This window comes from Leptopilina heterotoma, unplaced genomic scaffold (assembly GCF_015476425.1).
Source record: "Leptopilina heterotoma isolate Lh14 unplaced genomic scaffold, ASM1547642v1 Lhet_1821, whole genome shotgun sequence".
Classification (NCBI taxonomy): Eukaryota; Metazoa; Arthropoda; class Insecta; order Hymenoptera; family Figitidae; genus Leptopilina; species Leptopilina heterotoma.
Window position 1 is genome coordinate 57,705 of NW_025110900.1, and position 22,259 is coordinate 79,963.

A 22,259-nucleotide genomic window follows, 5' to 3' on the forward strand; every position below is an offset into this window, starting at 1 on the left:
TCATCAAACCTTAGTCAGAGCTATCCATACGAATAAAGCAGAGACGGACCGGGGTGGTATAAATTAACGAATGAACAAGAAATTTATAATAATGCAATATCAATTTATATTTAAATTTAATACAATTACAAATATATAAATACTTAGAATCCTTTACTATTATTGTTTTTAAATGCCACAATATTCTACAAGCAAACATTTACTTTTACTTTAAAAATAAAAACAAACACCTTTGACACTTTATGCAACAGAAATTTGAGGTTATGTTGCATTCTAGCGGAAAGTGCTCGCGCCATGTAAAGGCCAACGCAGAATAGATTTGTAACCGGAACCGCAATCGTAAGCGTAACCGTAAGAATGAGTTAAAGAAGGATAGGTATATTGTTTATCCTTCTCTAACTCATTCTTACGCTTACGGTTACGATTGCGGTTCCGGTTACAGATCTATTCTGCGTTGGCCTTAAGGCGCTAGAAGACGTCGGCGAGATAAACTGCCATGCAAATTCCAGTGGTGGCGCTAGCATATATCTAGGCTTCCATTAAATTTTTCTACCTGGGAACCGGAGATATTAAACTTTTAAAATATATTTTGGAAAAAAATATTTTTTTGAAAATTTTGTTAAAAAATGTAGAAGTAATCTTAAAATTATCGTTACCAACTTGTAGAGCATTATAAAACGATTCGATTGACCTATTTTTGAACCTAATTCGATAATAAATTTCGAAATTATTGGTATTTTAAAAACCAAAAATTGTGGAAAATGACATTTTCTCAACTTTTTTGTTTGAAAATTTTTGTTTAACTATTAAACTATTATAACTATATTGTAGAGTATTTAAAACCAAAATTCAAGACCCAAGATTCAATCACTTTTACCATATTTATAAAAAGTTATTCATATATTTTCCTATTATTATTATCTCTATGAGGAAGCAAAGTGTTCATGAAATGAGCGCACCAAAATTATAAAAAATATACAACTTGGCAGCGGTTTCTTTATTTGTTTCAAAGTAATAATAACATGAAAATAAAATGATCTAAAACTTTAACACCAAATTACTTTAACAATAAAATTTTTTTTTTGAAAAAGTTTCCCTTATTGGGAAAAAATTTTTTTTTCCTTATTGGGTCAAAACCCATTATATTAAAACTTCCAAGATGTTTTTGTTGGGATTAAATTATTCTCTAATTAATGATTTATTACCATTTATTAAATCAATTTTAATTAATTGTACACTATCTGCAAAAATTATGTGAATGCTACATTTTAGTGCTATAAATAATTTTTTCATTTTGCAAAATGTATTAATTAACATTTTTCCCGTCTAAGACACTAAAACTCAATATAAGTATTCAAAAATTAAACTTAAGAGTAAAATTTAATTAACTTTCCAAAATCATTAAAAAATTTCTTGACTTTGTCTTGTTTAATAAAATTAATATAATTTTAGAAATACTTTACATGTTTTAATGTTCTTTGGATAAAGCTGAAATAAGCATTCAGTTTATTTTAATACAATTAATGTTAATAGTATTAATTTATGCTAATAGTATTTAACATTAAAATCTACAAGTAAATATGTAAATAAAAAAGCCAAACATGACAGAATTTTATGTATTATCCTAACTTCAATGCTTGGCCATTTCTAGTTAAAAAAGTATCAAGCTAAAACAAAAATTGTCTGTTTCAAAACATTTACAATATAAAATGTTTTTTGCCGTTTTTCGCGAACTTTTTTTTTAAAGTAAGAATTTTTTATATGAAATAAAACATTTCCACTATGTTGTTCATATATTTAACTGTAACTCATATTTTTTATAAGCGTTTATATCAAAAATCTTCCAAATTGGGAGCAATTGCATATAGAGCTGCTCCGCCGGAGTTCATGACTGCCGTGCAGTCCTGAGCCCACAAATTTTGTCCGAAAGCAAAAAATCAAGTTTATTCATATTTTATAAATATTTTATTATTAAGTGAACTAACTTTTAAGTGAAAATATTAAAACTTGACACTACTTTAAAAAAAAATTCGATTTTTTGCCTACATTTTTGCAATTTTTTTATTTTAAAAAAGGTACTAAAATTTTTTTTTTCTTTTCAAGTTTAGTTCACTTAATAATAAATTTAATAACGAACAATTTCCAATTTTCCATTTCAAAATCGGTCAATAACTTTTTGAGCTACACTGCACGGCAATTTTAAAAATCCTGTTTTGAGAAAAACACATTTAAAAAAATAGTATCAAAAATTGATATTTAGGGGAGAGTCTCCAGTTGTGAGACACCTCCAGTTGTGAGACAGTCAATTTTTTTTAACATGCAATATTAAAAAGCCGATTGGTTTATATAAAAACATTTCTTTTTATATGAGCTAACTTTTTCGTGTACGCCGAAGCGGATATATAAACTGTTTTTGTTAAATACCAACACTGTGTGTGATAATCGACTAAAAAGAGTTTTTTTAATAAATGCAAAGTACTTTTTTTCCAAGTTAATTAATTGGAAAACAGAAACACCCATCTGGGCAGCATAAAAAATACGACTTTGCAGGCATACTATTTAAATGTTGTTTTTATTTTTTTTCTAGTATTTTTGGGCATGTCAAGTGTAAAAAAGTCAATTGATTCAGAAGAAATCAATTTTAATGCTCTTGTTGAAGCTATTAAATTGTGTTTATTTGATAGTCATATTTTGGCGAATAAATATTATTATTTAGTATATAATAATATATATTATTAATATATTTTATTATTTATACTAAACATAACGCTTTATGTCAAACTTATTAAATTTTAGCAATTTTTAATGAGTGTCTCACAACTGAAGACATTTTTTATTTGACAAAAGCGATGTGCTCGGAAATTGTATCGTAAAATTTTTTGAGTTCATCGAAACACCATACTTTCTTTTAATAAAAGTTGCGTATTTCTGTTACCTTTCGAACGGTGTATTTTATTTACAATTTCGTTTACCCGTTTACAATTTACGGGTCAAAAATAAAACCCGTCTCACAACTGGAGATTTTCCCCTATACAAAAATTTTTTTTTAAAGTGATTACACTTTAATCGGCTGTTCCAACACTATATATGAGGCATTTTACGTGAAATGTCCTAAGTTGAAATTTCAACTTCTTGAAAAAAATTGAAACTCGAGGAATTTGTTGTTCTATCAAGTAGAAATGTGACCCAAAAAATATTTTTGATTTTTTCGAAAAATTGGAGGGGGTAGAGGGGGGTCAATTTGACCAATTTTGCCAACACCGGCTACTTTGTGAATTTTTTCTGAACATACTTGTAATGGGAAAAATTCTTTAGAATATGTTTCTGAAAGGTTTTTTCGTCCTCTTTCCAATGGTGTATTTTATTTTTTAATATTTCAAAATTTTTCGAAAAAATCAAAAATATTTTTTTGGTCACATTTCTACTTGATAGAACAACAAATTCCTCGAGTTTCAACTTTTTTCAAGAAGTTGAAATTTCAACTTAGGACATTTTACGTAAAATGCCTCATATATCCTTTCATTTGCTTCATAAGTAGCATGTAAGTCTAATAATTCCTCTTTTCGTGACTTTCTGCTCTCCTTAGTCTCAAAAGTGCTACGCTTATTCTACTAATCTACGGTAACCTGGAGCACTCTCCGTTCATTGCTAGTACAGCGAGGACTTCGAATTTTGCTCTAAAAACTTTGTTAGCCTATTTTTGAATACCTTAACTAACAATTTATGTAAAAAAGAAAAAATCGATTTTTTCAGACGTCTAATGTGGTTTCCCCCCTTAAGTAATTTTTAGTTTTATTCAAGTATTTTAACATTAAATACTATTATAAAAATACTTTGAAATTAACAGTACAGATGGTCACTCTAAGCTTTAAATTTTTACCAATTTTTAAGAATTTGAAGTTAAAAATCACTAATCAAAATTACTTTTAAAATAAGTCAAAAACATGATTCTGAAACTAGCACCTTATTATTATGGCACCTGTTTATTACCTTCAAGACTCTAATTTTGAACTGAAATAAAAAATATTCTTTTTTTGTTTAAGACAACATAAACTTTTTTATAATAAAAAACTGGGTACTGGTTTAAGATTTATTAAAAAAATATTAAACCATGTAAAGTATTTCTGAAATTATATAAATTTTTTAATAAAACAAGGCAAACTCAAGGACGAGATCAAGCATTTTTAAAATGATTCTAGAAAGTTATTTAAATTTCTTTACAAGTTTAATTTTTGAAAAAGTAGATAATGTTAGTGACTTAGACGGAAAAGTTGTTAATTTATTACTTGCATTTCTTAATTACAAAAAAGAAAAATCATTTTATATCACTAAAAAGTGGTTTTTTCACAATTTTTAAAAACTTACCTCTTATCTTTATTTTTAATCACAAAATTTTTTTTTGTCTTTTAATTTTAAAGAGAGAAAAAAAGTGTTCTTCACATTGCACTTTTATTCTTCTGTATTATATAATGCGAAAATCTGTTAATAAACTATAACTACACTGTAAAAAAAGAGAGTTAAATTTTAACTCCCCAGGGGATTCTATAAAAGTCGCACCCATTGGGGAGTTAATGCCAGGGGAGTTAAATAAAGAGAGTTAAAACTTCACACCCAAATGCTAACTCCCCAATAAAAAAATAACTCGCGCGGGTGTTGAATGAAGGGAGTTAGAAATTAACTCTCTTTTGGAGTTGATTTTTAACTCGAAAAATTTCACTCCAAACTCCCGAGTCCGTTAACTCCCTAAATTTTTTACAGTGTATATATACTCAAGTATAAAATAGACTATCAATGCAACTCTCTCTCTCTCTCTCTCTCTCTCTCTCTGGTCACTTAATAGACTGCCTACTGGTTGAAATAAACCCTTTAAATAATAGGCCAGGTACTCGAGCAGGCCTTTCGTTTCTCTTTAGATTTTATATATATATATATATATATATATCTTTCAAATATCTTTCTGTCTTCTTCTTTCTAAATAAATAACATAAATCGGTCCCTGTTTATAACGCAGAAAATCTAACGCTATTGCTTTCTTCCTCTTTCCAAATAGAAATAACATAAATCGGTCTCTGTTTATAACGCAGAAAATCTAACGCTATTGCTTTCTTTCTCTTTCGAGGATAAGCAACATTAGACTGCCTCTCTTTACCTAATTTGCATATCTACTCGTTTCATATTAAGAATCGTAACCACATATTTTAGAGACTTACTATAGTGCTCCTCTTCTCATAGGAATAGTCATTTTAATGTTTTTGAAACTTTTTCTTTTAATTACAATTTAGAATTTGTTCTGTTCAAGAGATTCACCCACATATAAATAATGAGAATTTATTGATTATGTCTATAAAATTAATCTCTTAAAGAAATTAATCAATTTGTAAAAATAATCAACTTACCGACACAAATGTCGAAATTGAAAGTTTCATTAAAAACGAAGTTGTCAGAATTAAAGGTCGACGAGTTCTGAGCATAATAATATGTAAATCACGTTTATAGCGCTGTCTCAATTTCCACCAATTTCCCATGTAAACAGCCATACTTAATTTATCATTCTATTAGACAGTAATTATCAAAATATTAAAGAGAATTCTTTAAAATAACTTTTTAATTAATAATTAGGGAGCATTTACAAATGATGTCACGTAATTTTTCTAGATTTTCGACCCACCCACTCCCCCATGTCACGCAATTTCACATGTAAGAAATACATTGCGATCACGGAAGTTAAGCTACGTTCAAGTGCGGTTAGTACTTGGATGGGTGACTTTGTGGGACTCTACAGCCTGTAGTATTTTTCGCTGATCGAGATATTTCAAACGAGAGGTTTGACGCTATGTTTGTGCATTTGTGATGGCTATCCAAATGTACATTCATGACTCGACGTCAATAAACCGGTTATACTCGGTAATAGGTTTTCTGCAGTTTTCCTGTCCCCTGGCCGAATTTCCAGGCAAATGTAAGTTTTCGTAATTCAAGTCGGCTGCGGCCGCAAAAGTAGGGACCCCAAAGAGTTTGTGAGTTTACTAATGATGTTGAGGAGATTGTAAAGGCCGAAAGGCGTACAATGAAATCTTACATTGTGTCACGTTTAGTAGAGACCCCCTTCCTACCCAGAAACTTGACACCATTTGTGAACGTTCCCTTATTTAGTTTTATTAAAATTTAATATTTAAACATGACTTTTACTTGCAAGAATAATTCATTTCCATTTGTACAATAAATAAAGCTTTGATATGTCATACAGAATATAAATGCAGAGGTACCGATTATTTCGGCTGGAATGTATGTTGTTAACTGTGAACAAAAGAAAAGTTTATTTTGTTTCTAGTTCCTAACTGCCTCCTTAAGCACCGTTACGTTACGTCATAGCAACTGTTGCTGTGGCTCTGGTTACCGAAACAACTGTTTCCTTATGAACTATTGCTATAGAAATAGTAAGTATAGCAACCATTGTTACAAAAATGGTTCCTATATAGTAACTATTTATTTTGCAACGGTTGCTATGATAATAGTTATCATAAATTATTATAACTTAATAATTCACTAAAGTTTCAGTTTTTATACAAATATTCCTGGAAAGTTATTGGAATTTTTTCCAGAGTTAATTATTTATTTTATTTGTTTATGCCACGAAACCCTAAAATGTAGGCACTTTTGGCCTACTTTTCTTCACAGTGTTCTGGAAAGTATCATTTTATTTGGCAACGTTGATATAATAATAATGTTGATACGAATATAACTTTCTTTTTTAAGAATGATAGTCAATACAGTATCATTTTTTGATACGTGTATTTGTATCAATGTTATACTGTCATTGCCGGTTCGCATTAACTGGAAATTTAACTAATCAATTTATTTAGTTTTATATACTCTTAAGTATTAAAAATTGTTTTATTTTAGATATTAACAGTGAGAAATGTGAGAAATTATATAAAATGAGCACATTATTTAGAAAAAACTTGTATTCAATTGTTATAAAAAGTTATAAACAAATTAGTTTTTGAGTAACATTTTTGAAAAAAATTTATATCTGTGATTGCTATTATTGAATTTCAATGCCCATTTGATATTTTATATAGAAAAATATAAACTTTAAAATTAAAAAAAACCGAAGACAAAATTTTATTTTTTAATGAAAAATTAATTGTTTTTAATAAACAATTTAAAAAATTACCATGTTCTGCGCTAGCTAGCAACTTTTTTCAAAAATGTATCGAATCTAAATAGATTCAAGTTCATTTTGCAAAAATAAAAAATTAGTTAGGTCCATATTTGTCCAAATGGCGTTTATTTGTTTATAACGGTGAGCGAAATAGGTAGCGAATGACTTTGGGTCAGAATTTCTCAAACGGATCACCTAAAACTAAAAAATTTTCTTTTTGAACCTAAATAGTTTTTTTTACTCTTAATATGGTTAAGAAGAATCCCTGAAAATATTAAGCCAAAAAAAATTTTTTGTAAAAGTTATTAACAATTGAATTTTTTAGTACTGCTAAATTAACAAATTTTTTTCTCGAGTTCTAGTTGACGGATTTTAAAATTAAAATATGGGTTTTTTTCGTCTTGAATTGCACTATTTGAATATATTTTTTGTTTTTTATTTTTTATAATTTTTTATATAATTTGTTTATAAAATGGTAATAAACAAATATGTTCTTTACGTCCTAACAAAAAAATTAAAATTGTATTCTATTCCTTAAATGTCTCCGAGTGAAAAACCGTTTCGAAAAAAAATGAGCCTCAATTAGAAAAAAAGTTATTAATTAAAAACTGTGTACATTCTTTCAAAAACTTTTAAAATTTCTTAGCATAAACAATTACATTTGTTGTAAACAAATTATTTACTTTTTAAACAAATAAATGGCTTATTTCTGCAAAAAGAAAAATTATTTTTCGTATTTTAACGAGTTTAAAGTCATGTAGATTCTACTTGATTATTGATAACTAGATTATTGTCCATATGATTGTTAATAACAATAGTAATAATTAAATATAAAATAATTTTTTATCAAAATCGACATAGATAACTTAAATAAATATAAATATGTCTGAAAAAAAATTTTGTTTATAAAAAAGAACTAAAGTTATCTATTTGTTAATTAACATTGTTTGCAACAATTTAAATAAATTGTATTATACATTATTATTTGTCTAGTGGTCATGCTGGACTAATTAAAATTGATTCCAATCATCTGCAATGAAAAAATAAAAAAGTAAACATGATTCTTTCTAAAAATATTGTAAATTGTTAACTTTGAGTAACAAAAAAAATATAAACAATTTAAAATTCGAAAATTGATTTAGTGGGATCTCTTAGAAATTTTATCCCCTTTAATTTAAGACCAAGCCCATGAAAATCCGATGAAATTTATAGGTTACAGACAATTTTGAAAAAATGCCAATGCGCGCAGGGCGAGTTTAACGTCATATAAAGCCCTACACGGCTGCAGTTTTTAATTAATAACTTTTTTTCTAATTGAGGCTCATTTTTTTTCAAAACGGGTTTTCACTCGGAGACATTTAAGGAATAGAATACAATTTTAATTTTTTTGTTAGGACGTGAAGAACATATTTGTTTATTAACATTTTATGAACAAATTATATAAAAAATTATAAAAAATAACAAAACAAAAAATATATTCAAATAGTGCAATTCAAGACGAAAAAAACCCATATTTTAATTTTAAAATCCGTCAACTAGAACTCGAGAAAAAAATCTATATAGATTCGATACATTTTTGAAAAAAGTTGCTAGCTAGCGCAGAACATGGTAATTTTTTAAATTGTTTATTAAAAACAATTAATTTTTCATTTAAAAATAAAATTTTTTCTTTGGTTTTTAAAATTTTAAAGTTTATATTTTTCTATAAATAATATCAAATGGGCATTGAAATTCAATAATAGCAATCACAGATATAAATTTTTTTCAAAAATGTTACTCAAAAACTAATTTGTTTATAACTTTTTATAACAATTGAATTTTAAAAAAATATTTATAGCTAATGTTTCTCTAATATAGTAGTATAGAAATATAACATTAAATCCAAATTTCATTACATGATTGCAAATTAGGGGGCCACTTCAGGAATCTTCACCCAAAATGTAGTTTCCAGTGAATATAGGGTGTTTTAAATAGAATATTTAGTGAATAAAAAAAGGAAAAATTAGGTAAACTTATTATATTTGACAAAAGTAATCATTAAAGCATTTATTTATTACATATTTAGGGCAAATTAATGTTTACTTATTGAATAATAAATGTTTACAGTTGCACGGAAAAAAAGAAATTAGCTGCAGCAGTAAACATATGTTTGTTGTAAAATCTCTGAAAATTAGCTACCACAGCTAAGAAGTTTGCAGTGGCAGCGAACATGTTAGCTGTGACAGCAAACATTAGTAAAAATTTATGCGAGTTTGCTGTCATAGCGAACTTGTGTGATCTCACAGCGAACTTTTTCGCTGTCCCTATTTCAACGAACAAGGTTTACTGTGGCAGCAAAAGTGAATTCTTTTAAATTTTTAATGTGAAATTATTGAAATTAAAGTCAATATTTGAAAATAAAAAGTTTTGTAATTTGCATAATTATAAATTTAAAATAGTATTTTAATTTAGTATTGTTTTAATTTAAAATTAATTAAATTTATTAATTTAATATAATTAATTGTATAATAATTATTATTAGTTTTATATTAAAAATAAATTAATAATTAGATAAATAATTATTTAATTAAATTAATTTATTTATAGGTAATTAAATTATTTAAATTAATTTATAAAGTTTTAATTAACCAATAATATTTAGTAACAATTATTTAATTTAATTATTTACATTATTATTATTTAATTTTATTCTTCGTAAAAGATATAAATTTAAATAATTAAATTTTCAAAATTTCTTTTGAAAAAATTTCTACAGAAAAAAATGTGTATTTAAAAAAAATGTAAAGATAATAAATTAATTATTTTCTAATTTTGTTTATAGAAATGTTTTAAAATTAATTTATATTATGAAGTTTTAATTAACAAATCATATAATAAATATTAAGTAACTATATACAAAGTTAATTATAGAAAGTGAATACATATGAAATCATATGTATTTTAAATTATTATTTTATTATTTATTATTTTTATTTTTTAATATTTTTATTTTCATATGTCGATACATATGAAATCTAAGAGCTTATAGAGATTTATTTAAGATATTTAATTTATTTAGTAAAAATTTAATTCGGATAATTGCTAGCTTCTTTCTTCTTAATATATACAAAGTTATTCGTGTTACATTGAATGAAATCATTTTTAAAATTTCCCGCGCAATCTGCTTGGTATGCGCATCAAGCGTGGAAGATTTTTGTTTCCTGTATTCAGATGGTCGTTTAGGTTAGTGGTTAGGTTCTCGATTTCTGTTCTGCAAACTAGGGTTCAATTCCCACTTCCCCCAAATTTTATTTTTAAAAAAACATTTGTTTCACAATAAATTGTTGTTAGAAATCTAAACTTAATTCAGGTAGTAATAAATTAAATAGATAAGAGCAAGTTGTAAAATTATTTTTTAAAATTATTTTTCCATTGAAATTAATAATGGTGTTTATTATTAGTAGAGTGGCTCAGCAATGGTTCACAAATCTGATTGGTTAGGGGGCGTGGCTTATTTATAGTTCACGAATCTGATTGGTTAAGGGAGCGTGGCTTATTTATAGTTCACGAATCTGGTTGGTCGAGAGGGTGTGGCTAAGGGGCGGGGATGGGCGTATGTGTAGGAATAGTTCAGAGCTGTGATTGGTTGAATTATGGTTCATGTTTGTGATTGGTTATGGGTGGGTCTTGGAAAACTGGAAGTAATGGGCCCAAGATGGAGTAGGAAAATGGTGGAAAATGTACTACGTGAAAACGGACAAGTGAGCGGTGAAAATAAAGGCGACGTTTTACTACGGTAATAAAGTGTCACAGTTTATGAGTATAGTTTTTGGAAGTACAAGGTAAGATGTGCAGGTGTACAGCAGGTAGACCACCCGCAAGGCATAGTTATAGAAAAGATAAGTTGCGTGAAAAGGTATTTCAGCGGGTTGAGAAGATGAAATACACAGTATTTTAAATGATAGGTAAGTTTTATTATAATATTAAAATACTTAGTACAAATGAAGTAGTTAAAATTATGTAACTTGTTAAATTAATTATATGTAATAAAGTAGTATTTTTCATGATTATTTAATAATAGATTGTGTATGTATTTTTTTAAATATGTGTAATAGAATTTTTACAATTCATCGCTAATAGACTTGACAACACCGTGTGCAATGAAATCATTTTGAACATAAATGAGTTCAAGAAATACAATATCAAAATGTAGTGTAATAAATGTGTTTTCCAATTTTGTTTGAACTTGTCTTTTAAACAAATCAAATTTAGCGAGTAAAAGTTGTTTTATAAAATCTAAATTGTGAAAAATAATTTTTTTAGTTAAAATATAATTCGAAACACTTTGAATTAGTGCTTGTGTACAAACTTCAACATTTTTTAATAAACGCTCTCGTCTACGAAAACGTTCATCGACACACACAATAATATTTTTGAGTCCTTGGAAAGAACTTTTTTGCATTACAATGGAAGAAGTGTAGATTTTTTTCTTTTTTGATTCACCACATACATTTTCATCTTCTTCATCCACGATAGCGTCGAAAATAATAGCTTTTGATCCGTATGCACTGGAAAATAGAAGACGATATTTTCCTAAAACAGCACCTTGTGAATATAGAGGTGATGATAAGTTTGATTCGTCAAATTAGGTATCAATTAATTCAATTTTTTGTTGTAGAGCTGTCCATGTTTTTGAATAAAATGTAATTCCTTGTGAAGAATGGTTTAAAAGTCGAATAACAGGTAAAGGTGTACAATTTTCTTGTAGTTCAATTCCCACAATCACTTTTTTTGAAAATGAACTATTTAATGGATAAATAGTTGGTAATAAAAGATGTAAATTTTTTCTGTGTGTTGTAATGTCACGTGTCATAAACAAACGTTTTGCAACAGACCGTGTGATTTTTTTCTTGGGTGATGATATGAGAGGTATATTTTCTTTATTCGACTGAGAATCAGTAAAATCTTGTGTATCAATTTGAGACATAGTTAATACTTTGATGTCTGTATAGTGACTGAATGAAAATATTTATTTCCCTCTTATATAAAGCGAAAAATTGATTGTTAGGGATAAAAATTTGAAAACGGTAAAAACACGTTTTTAAAATTTCTAATTTAAATATATTTTCAAGATCGGCATCTGTTTTAAAAATAATGTGTAACAAACCGATTTTTAGACTACTTTTAATACTATTAAAAAGCAAATAACTGTTTTCAAATTCTCAGAAAAAAGTTGTTTTTTTTGTGTAACGGTAATAAAATAACCATAAAAATATAAAATATTGTTTCCAAAAGGACCCCGCACTAAACACACTGAAAATGGCTTTCGGTTATTTATTTCTTGACCTTCGCTTAATTATTTTTTTAAACAGAAAACCTTTAACTAAAAATTTTGAAAATATTAAGAATTTTAACCGAAAGCCATTTTTAGTGTATTTAGTGCGGTGTCCTTTAATTAAAAATAATTGATTTTTGAAATATATGTAATATTTAATCTTTTAGAAATGCGAAAATTATGAATTAAGGTTAATGTTTCAAAGAAAATCTTTGAAGAATACCGGTAAATACTTAAAAAAGACTGTTTAAAATTTTTAACATGTGAAAATCAATAAATTTTCTAAAGAAAAGTATAAGACGGAATGTAAAAAAGACAATAAAAAGATCGAAACTTTCCGATTGTCAAGATGGTTATGATTAAAAATGTATTCTTTTACAAATGGGTAAATTATAAATTAAGGTTAATGTTTCAAAGAAAATCTTTGAAAAAAGCGGCAAGTAGTTAAAAAAGACCGCCCAATAGTTAAACTTAACAATTAAAAACAGTCGGCAGAGAACTAGATAACAATAATATGAGAAGGATGCAACATTGTTCTTTTTTCATGGTTGTTAAAATTACAAAAAGTAAAAAAGAAACTATAGAGATCAGAACGTTTCATTGTCAAAACGACTGCATTGGAAAATCATAAAAAGTGAAATTTACGATAGGATGATATTTAGCTAAGGAGGAAAAAGGCTTAAAGTGAGGTACCTGTCTGCAACCCGAAAGAGTAATACAGACGGCGCCACGTAAATAAAGAGCGGAAAATTTCACCAGGACCATGGAGACACTCAAGGGTTCGTGTCGCATAGTGGCTGTTCTATTATTTTCCAAAATGATATTTGTGTGTTTCAAAAGGTATATGTATTAGTAGCCAATAGGATTCGAGTAAAAACTTAACATGGAAACATAAATAATGTTTAAAAAGTCCTTTTCAGAGTAAAAGATTCAGTTTTTACGAAGTCTTCACCATGGTAACACTGGGTGACTTGACCACTGTTTTAGAAATTTTAAATTTCGACGAGGAAAAGAGTTTAAAAATTTTTCATTTAATTTTGGATAATTGTGATGATGCGGAATTGTTACAAGTAGCTCTCGAATTAAGTGATATTCATTTAATTCGTTGTATCCAAAGTAGATTAGAAAATTCAACGGAAAATTTCAAAGTTTTAATTGAAAGACATATAGGTGTGTGAAACTTTATAAATTTTTTCTAATTAAATTTAGTTTTTATAAAATAATTTGAATTACAAATTTTTAATTTTTAGATTGTTCAGTGTTTATATGAAAATAAAATTGAATTTCTTGAAGTGATTTATAAAACATGATTTCTTAGATTTTATAATTTTTCTAATTAAATTTAGTTGTTTATAAAATAATTTAAATTACAAATTTTTTAAAGTGTTAATTTTAAACGTTTTTAGTGTTTTTATGAAAAATATTGAATTTCTTAAAGTGGTTTATAAAATGTATTTTTTTTAGAATTTATAACTGTAAATAATGCAGTTGGTGACGAGGATGTAATCGAACCGATGGAACTGAATGACAATGAGGATGTGCAATCAAATGCCTCTACAATACCATACAATGGAGAGGAATGGTTTGATAATGAAAATAGAGAAGAATCAGATGCCAATATTGATGACGAAGAAGAACGTTATAGACGTTTATTACTTGAGGATTCAAGTGATGAAAATTCAAGTGATGACGCTTCGAGTGTTCAAGATTCCAGTATTACGACGGATTCAGGATTTGAAAAGTCGTATTCAATTTTAACATCGGAAAGCGAGCACACAGAGGTGAATAAAGATGATGATGATGATGATAGCGAAGATGATGAAGAAGAAGAAGAAGAAATAAACGAGGAAGAAGAAAAAGTAATCGAGGAAGTAGTAAATGAAGAAGTAATGCAGGAAAATGAACAACCAGATGAGGTTATGGAGCCTCAATACTACAACCAAGCTGGAGGCAGTAGAGATATCCCCAGAGAACAAGGTCAGAATAGATTTTTTACAATACAATGGGAAAGAAGTGAATTTATTTCAAAATTTAATTACGAGGGTTTGCATGTTTGTTGTAAAATTAAAAATCCACCTCATGATAAGTCGGTTGTTGAGGATATAAGATATCTTGAAAAAGCAATCCGTGCTATATGCAATTATATAATACGAAACGTAAATCTGGAAAATATGACTTTAATCAGTTTTGATTCAAGTCATATTAAGCACGGTCAAGTATTACAATTTCGTAAAGCAAAATTGTATAGCGCTGATTCTTTGTGGAATCTTATATATAAAATTGTCCAAAGCAATGAACAATTTAAGGGTTGATAATTCATTTACTGTAATAGTAAAAAGCGTGAAAGATAATCGCGGTAGTGGGGGGAAAGCAATGGTTTACAATGATATTAACGTTCGTAAAAAATCATTGTTAACTATTAACAATAAAGATAATCTTTGTTTACCACGTGCTCTCGTAGCTGCGCAAGTTTACGCAGAACGTGGCTTGTTAAGAAAAGATGAATTACATAAACGTTGGGAACTTGTCAGACACCCGGCTAGATCACACCAGCTTGTACTAGCAAAAGAACTTGTACAAAAGGCAGGTATAATAATACCTGAGGAAAGTTGTGGTATGGCGGAAATAATTTCTTTTCAAAAATATTTGGCTCGTGAAAAAATAGCTATTTTCGTTTACGACTTTAATAATTTTGGACAAGCAACAAAACCTTTATACTACAATGGTACCCATGAAATTACAGATATTGGTGAAACTGTTAAATTTAATTTGCATATAATGTTTTACCCTTTGCAAAAGCATTATAACGTAATTTTAAATTTAACAGGGTTAGCAAGTACTCAATTTTTTTGCGTGCCATGTAATAAAAAATTTAAAAACCCAAATGGACACAATTATTTAAACAGATGTACTTCTTGTTTAAAATCTCCTGCTTGCATAACAAAAGTTGAAGATGACAAAATTGTAGAAGTACAATGTGAGTCATGTAAACGATTTTTTAATGGTATGAAATGTTATGAAAATCATACCACTAAAGGTTCGTTTACATCGGAAAGTAGCGTTTGTGAGAAGCTACGTATTTGTGATGGTTGTGCACGTTTGATTAATCATGGCACTGAAAAAAATCATGAATGTGGTCGTTTCTTTTGCAAAACGTGTTTATGTAAAAGGGATTACAATCATGATTGTTTTATGGGTACTCTGAAAGATCAGGAGAGAAAAAATGAGAAACCTACTAGTTTCGTTTTTTACGATCTTGAAACACAACAAGGTCAAGAAATGACAGGTGTGCCCAACGTTAATGTTCATGTGCCTAATCTTTGTGTAGTACAAAGAGTTTGTACAAGGTGTATTAATGAGACTAATATTAATATAAATTGTGAATTATGTGGTAATCGACAAATTATTTACCGTGGTTCAAATGTTGTTTCAGATTCTGTGAATCTCGTCACAAAAAAACAAACAACTTTTGAAAGTGTCGTGTGTATAGCACATAATGCTAAAGCGTTTGATTTGCAATTTATATTAAAATATTTAGTTGAGAAGACTGGTACGCAAACAAAACCTTCTGTAATTATGACAGGTACAAATATTATACTAATACAGGTTGGGCACACAAAATTCATAGACAGTTTAAATTACCTCCACTTACCATTGAGTGCGTTACCTGCTGCGTTCGGATTCTCGGATGTTGCAATGAAAGGGACATTTCCTCATTTATTCAACACCTTAGAGAATAGCGAGTGCAGTAATGGAGAAGGGTATATAGGCTGTATACCTGAGGCCAAGTTTTACTCGCCAGACTCAATGTCTAAAAAAAGCGAGAGGAATTTTACCTGTGGTATAGAGAAATGACAAATGACAAAAATTATGTTTTTAATTTTTGGAAGGAGTTAATTGATTATTGCGTCAATGACGTCACAATTTTACGGTTAGCCTGTTTATCTTTTAGAGAAATTTTTTTCGAACGTGGTGGATTTTGTCCATTTACAAAATGTGTCACAATTGCTTCTGCGTGTATGACACTGTTTAGAAAAAAATTTTTAAGAAAAGACACAATAGGTCTTTCTCCAAACAAAGGGTATCGTGTGTCAAATAATCAGTCGAAAAAAGCAATTGAATGGTTATTTTGGTTAGAACACACGCTACGTAAAAACATAGTACATGCTGGAAAATGCCGTGAATACAGACTAAAAGAAGGCATGCTTGTGGACGGTTACTACGAAGAGCAAGGTAACCGTCATGTTTTACAATTTCACGGTTGCTTCTGGCATGGTTGTGTCATTTGTTATAAATTGAATAGAGATGTAAAGCCTAGGAACGGAGAAAGCCCATCTGTAAAATATGAACGGACACGTGTCCAATCATCAAAAATAGAAGCAGCAGGTTATGTATTAACAGAAATGTGGGAATGCCAATTCGATGAAATGAAAAAGGATAATTTAGATTTAAATAATTTTTTGAAAAATAATAAATTTATTTACGAAGCACCTTTAAATCCTAGGGATGTATCAGATGTATCAAAACTTGAAGGTTTGATAAAATGTATTGTTTTACCACCTCAAAACGAATTTCATCCGATTCTCCCTGTACGCATGCATTCAAAAATCATGTTCCCATTCTGTCGAACATGGGTTTCGGATGAATTAAAAAAAGCTATTGAGAAAGGTTATAAACTTATTAAAGTTTTTGAGGTTTGGCAATACAAGACAACAAAATATGATTGTCAAACCGGTCAAGGTGGGCTTTTTTCAGAGTATATAAACATGTGGTTTAAGCTTAAACAAGAAGCTGGAGGTTGGCCTCGTGAATGTGTTGACGATGCGTCAAAAGAGCAATATTTGCATGAACATTTTAAGGTCGAAGGTGTACAATTAGATAAAAATAAAATTGTAAAAAATCCAGGTCTTAGATCTGTTGCAAAATTGTGTTTAAATTCTTTTTGGGGAAAATTTGGTCAAAGAGACAATTTACCTCAAACGGAAATTGTACATGAGCAACAACGACTCATGGAATTATTGTTTGATTCGCAAAAAGTTGTTCATAATATTTTACCAGTAAATGATGAAATATTGTATGTAACTTTCTCGAATCAAGAAGGTACATCGCCAATTACAGAGTATACAAACGTTGTATTAGCTGCGTATGTGACAGCTCAAGCACGTTTGAAGCTCTATTCATACCTCGAGCGGTTAGACAATCGTGTCTTGTATTACGACACTGATTCGTGTATATATGTAAATAGTATTAATAATAAAAACGAATATCAACCCGAAATTGGTAGTTTCTTGGGTCAAATGACGGATGAACTCGTTGTAGAATATGGAGAGGGTAGTTATATAGAAAGCTTTGTTTCCGGTGGACCTAAATTTTACGGGTATAAAGTGATTGATTGCAAAGGTAACATTCATTATACCTGTAAAGTTAAAGGTTTTACATTAAATTATGAAAATAGTGAAAAAATAAATTTTCATAGTTTAAAAGAAATGATTGTCGATAAAACTGTAAATTCTCTGCAAACATCTTCACGAGTTATTCGACGAACGCCATATCATGAAGTGATAACATGCACAGAAAACAAAGTGTGCAAACCTGTAAACAACAAACGCAGATGCTTAGAAAAATATGACTCATTACCGTATGGGTTTAAAAACAGCACATTAAATTTATAAATAAATAAACCAACTCCTATTGTCGCAAAAAATCCTTTTGATCTTGACCTGTCGCATAATGTTAACATGTTAGTTGAATACTTTTTATTTTTTAAGTCATAGAGTACAATTTTATAAAATTTAATAATTATTATTAATTTGTTTCAGCAACTTATTACTGGGTGTATGGCTACTACAATCCGATAATTCTTCTGAATAATGAACCACAAATGCATTGTGCAACAGCAACTCAGTCGTCGTCGTCGTCAACAATGTCAGATCTGTAAAACGTTTAAAATACTTGTAAATATTGTAATAAAGATGAAAAATTTAAAAATGTAGATAATTACATATTAAATATCTTCATATTTATTTTCACCTTTCACCTGTTTTTATAAAGTAATTGGTAAAATATTCAAAATAATTATAAAAATAACAATTTTAATAAATAAAAATAAATTTTTTAATTTTTACATAAATAATATTAATAATAATTTAAGAATTTCAATTTTATAAAATTTAATCAATACATAATCTTGTTAATATTATAAAATTCTAAAAATGATATATATTAATAAAAAAGTAAACACTCAAAACTCGACACATGAATTTGTAGGTTAGTTTTCTATATACATATGGGTGATTCTCCACAAAGTGGTAACTTTTGAATATGTTAAAATTTTTTTTTTTAATTAAATTTTTTGGAAATTTTTTATTTAGATCTTTATAATAAAGCTTGAGAATGATTATTTTATAGATATTAGAGCTAAATTCTTTCTTTAGTTTTATATACAAACAATTTAAAAATTTGTAATTTAAAGGTTAAATAATTTATTTGAAAAAGTTAATTTTCGACTGCTAATAATTATAAATAGTGTAAATAAGCAAATAATTACTTTAAACTGCTTTAATTAATAAATAAATAATATTTTTACTCATACCTGTTATTGAAATTACATGTTTTGATACAGGTTAATCGAGGTTAATTGTATTCATTTAAAAAAACAAAACACTTTCATTACGCGAAACGAAATTAGGAACTGGAGTTTACAGGAACTGGAGTTTACAAATCAAAGAAAAAAATTCATTAAAACCGTAAAAATTCATAAAAATTTAACATAAATACAACTTATTAACTTAATAATATTAATGGCAAATAAAATCGCACTAAAAAAGGGAATAAAATTAATGAAAATCAATGAAATTGTAAACTCTAGTTCCAAATAAAAAAAGTGAGAAAATATTAAAAAATTATTTTTACACAGATTTGTTAATGGAAATTAGAAAACGATACACAAAAACTTAGTTTTTGAGATGAACTTTCGAATAGAATAAATAAAAAAACGTTTAAAATAAAGTTTGTGCAAAATAAAACATATTAAACTTCATGATTCATGTGTGGAGAAATGACAAATGTGCGTTTTTTGAACATTTGCAATTGAATTACAACTTTTGTTTTAAAATAAAATTTTTTTTCGATTATGATATTACTAAAAAACATATTGAAGATTAATTATGCAAAAGGTTGAAGTAGATTTGATAACAATTTTTCAAGATATAAAATAGGGAACAGTGGGGAAGCAAAAGTGACCACTGATTGAAGAATCACCCATATACACAAGAAGTTTAAAAACTTAAGAAATGACAGAAAAACGTCTGAGATAAAATAGGTTAGATTTCTGTTTACAGTTAAAAATAAAGAAAGAAATTGTCTTTTTTATATAAATTTGAAAAATATTAAAATAAATTTAAACCAAATTTTGATATAAATTTATATATGAATACTTACCTGTTAAATGTTTGAATTAATTTTCCATTTCTCTTGATTTTTAACAAGTTATTAGTGAAATATTAAAAATAATTTTACATATCCAGTTGTAGGAAATATACGGAATATTCAATATCTGTATTTATATAAAATTCTAAGAATATAGTAATACACTATATTCACTCATTTGACATTGAATGTAAACACTAAAACTTGTCACGAGAATTTTTGGTTAGGTTTTTAATGTATATTCACAACGAGTTTAAAACTTCATGTGAACCAGAAGTATAAAACCAAAGAGCAGAAACTCATGAGAGTGAGAGAGACGGTGATATCAACCTTTCTCCCTTACACTCACGATTTCTGTTTTCAGTTTACGTATTCTACTTACATAGGACTACGCCCTAAGGTCCTCTTACATTCAGCACATTGGTTACGGCGGGCGGCGGCGGAGTCAGTAAACAGCGGAAACACGGATTAAACAAGCTTGTAATAACCGCGTGCACATGCTAATTATATTTTAAATAAATTTCTTAGCTTTTAAACATAATGTATCAGCTCATGAGATTAAAGTCAAATTCACTAGTACAAGGTTGATTAAAGTATTAAGAAGCTGGTAATATGTTACTAGCTGGTTATATGTTACTAGCTAGAGAGAAGTAGTAAATTTTCTCAGTTTTATCATTTTATTTACAGAAATATATATATATATATATATTAAAAAATGTAAACGTTGTGTTATTAACACGTAAGACTTACGTTTCTTACCGATACGTATTTACAAACATAAAGAGTGATTCAGAATATGGCGTTTGTATATATATATATATATATATATATATATATACTTGTCTATCATTATTGTATATTATTAAGATCAGCGTATTGCGTTGCGTTTTGTAACTAGACCATGAGTGTGAGAGAGATGGAGATATATGTTTGCTATATTTGCACCTATGTATATTTCTGTTTTTGTCTATCTTTATTGTATATTAAGGTCAGTCTAAATATATATATATATATATATATATCTATACTCGTAACGGTCGGACCACATTCACACTTTTGTTCGTGTACCTGAATCACCTATCTACGTGAAACATTTCTTAACTCGTTACAAAAACATGGATCCTCGTTGGAAGCATCCGTTTACTTCTATGATTTGTGGCCCAACAGGCTGTGGAAAAACATTTTTCGTTAAAAAGTTTTTGAAAAATAGAAACATAATGTGTGATGTAATATTTGAACGAATTATTTTCTATTATTCTGAATGGCAAAATTGTTATGCAGAATATGGTAAAGAAATTGAATTCAAAGAAGGTCTACCACAATCAACTGATTATTCCGACGACACACGTTCGAAATTAATAATTATAGACGATCTTATGCGTGAATCCTCAAATAATACTGTTATAGACCTGTTTACTAAAGGTAGTCACCACAAAAATTTAAGTGTTATTTTTATTTCACAAAACCTTTTTCATCAAGGCCATGGACGAAGAGATATTTCGTTAAATGCTAATTACATAGTTGTTTTTAAAAATCCAAGAGATAGAGCTCAAATTCAACATCTAGCTAGACAAGTATGTCCAGAAAATTCTCGATTCGTTCAAGAAGCTTACCATGATGCAACCTCTCAACCTCATGGATATCTACTTTTCGATCTGAAACAAACAACACCTGACAACTGCCGATTCAGGACTTCCATATTTCCTTCCGACCCCAACCACTACGTTTACATACCGTCGAAGGGTATAAAATCTTGTAGAAGTAGTACATTTGTTCCAGTTATGCAGTTGTAATGAAACCTAAAACACGTAAAATAATAGGCCACAAAAATGCCTTAACGTTAAAAGCCTTATGTTTGTTGGATGCTAAACAACGATCCGCTGTTCTAAAAAAAGCAGATTAATATCTGCTTTTTTATAAGCATTTTTTTTTTTTTTTTTTTTTTATAAGTTTAATAACTTATTAAGTGTATTTGTGAATGTGCCCTTAAATATTTTACAAGGGAACGTGCCCTTTAAAAGATTGTGAGAAACTAAAATTAAAAAACACAAGAATGCGTTGAGAAAGTTAACAAAGAGAAAAGGTTCTTGAAAACTAAAAAACAGTTATTCTTCAAAAAGGTAACGGTTTTCTACCGTTTTCATCTTCCACCAATATTAGGAACATTGCTGTCAGCCATTTTTTCCTCGACATTAGGAAAGTCAGAAAAATATATGGAGAAAAAAAGTAACAACTAAATCAAAAAATTTAAAATTGAAAGAAGCACATTACTACTGACGACGATTCTACAGGGTCTGATAACGAAGAAGGAAAATTCAAAAAAATGGTAAAGTTAGTTGGTTACCTGTTATTCTT

At 28.2% G+C, this 22,259-nt stretch overlaps 1 long non-coding RNA gene across 1 annotated transcript; it reads right to left on the reverse strand.

The window, feature by feature from the left end:
- Positions 1 to 18,217: 18,217 nt before the first annotated feature.
- Positions 18,218 to 20,048, reverse strand: LOC122500265. Its single transcript, XR_006301450.1, has 2 exons — positions 19,917 to 20,048; positions 18,218 to 18,408 (listed from the first exon to the last, which is right to left on the reverse strand). It is a non-coding gene; the product is annotated as an uncharacterized LOC122500265 (long non-coding RNA).
- Between the last annotated feature and the right edge of the window lie 2,211 nt (positions 20,049 to 22,259).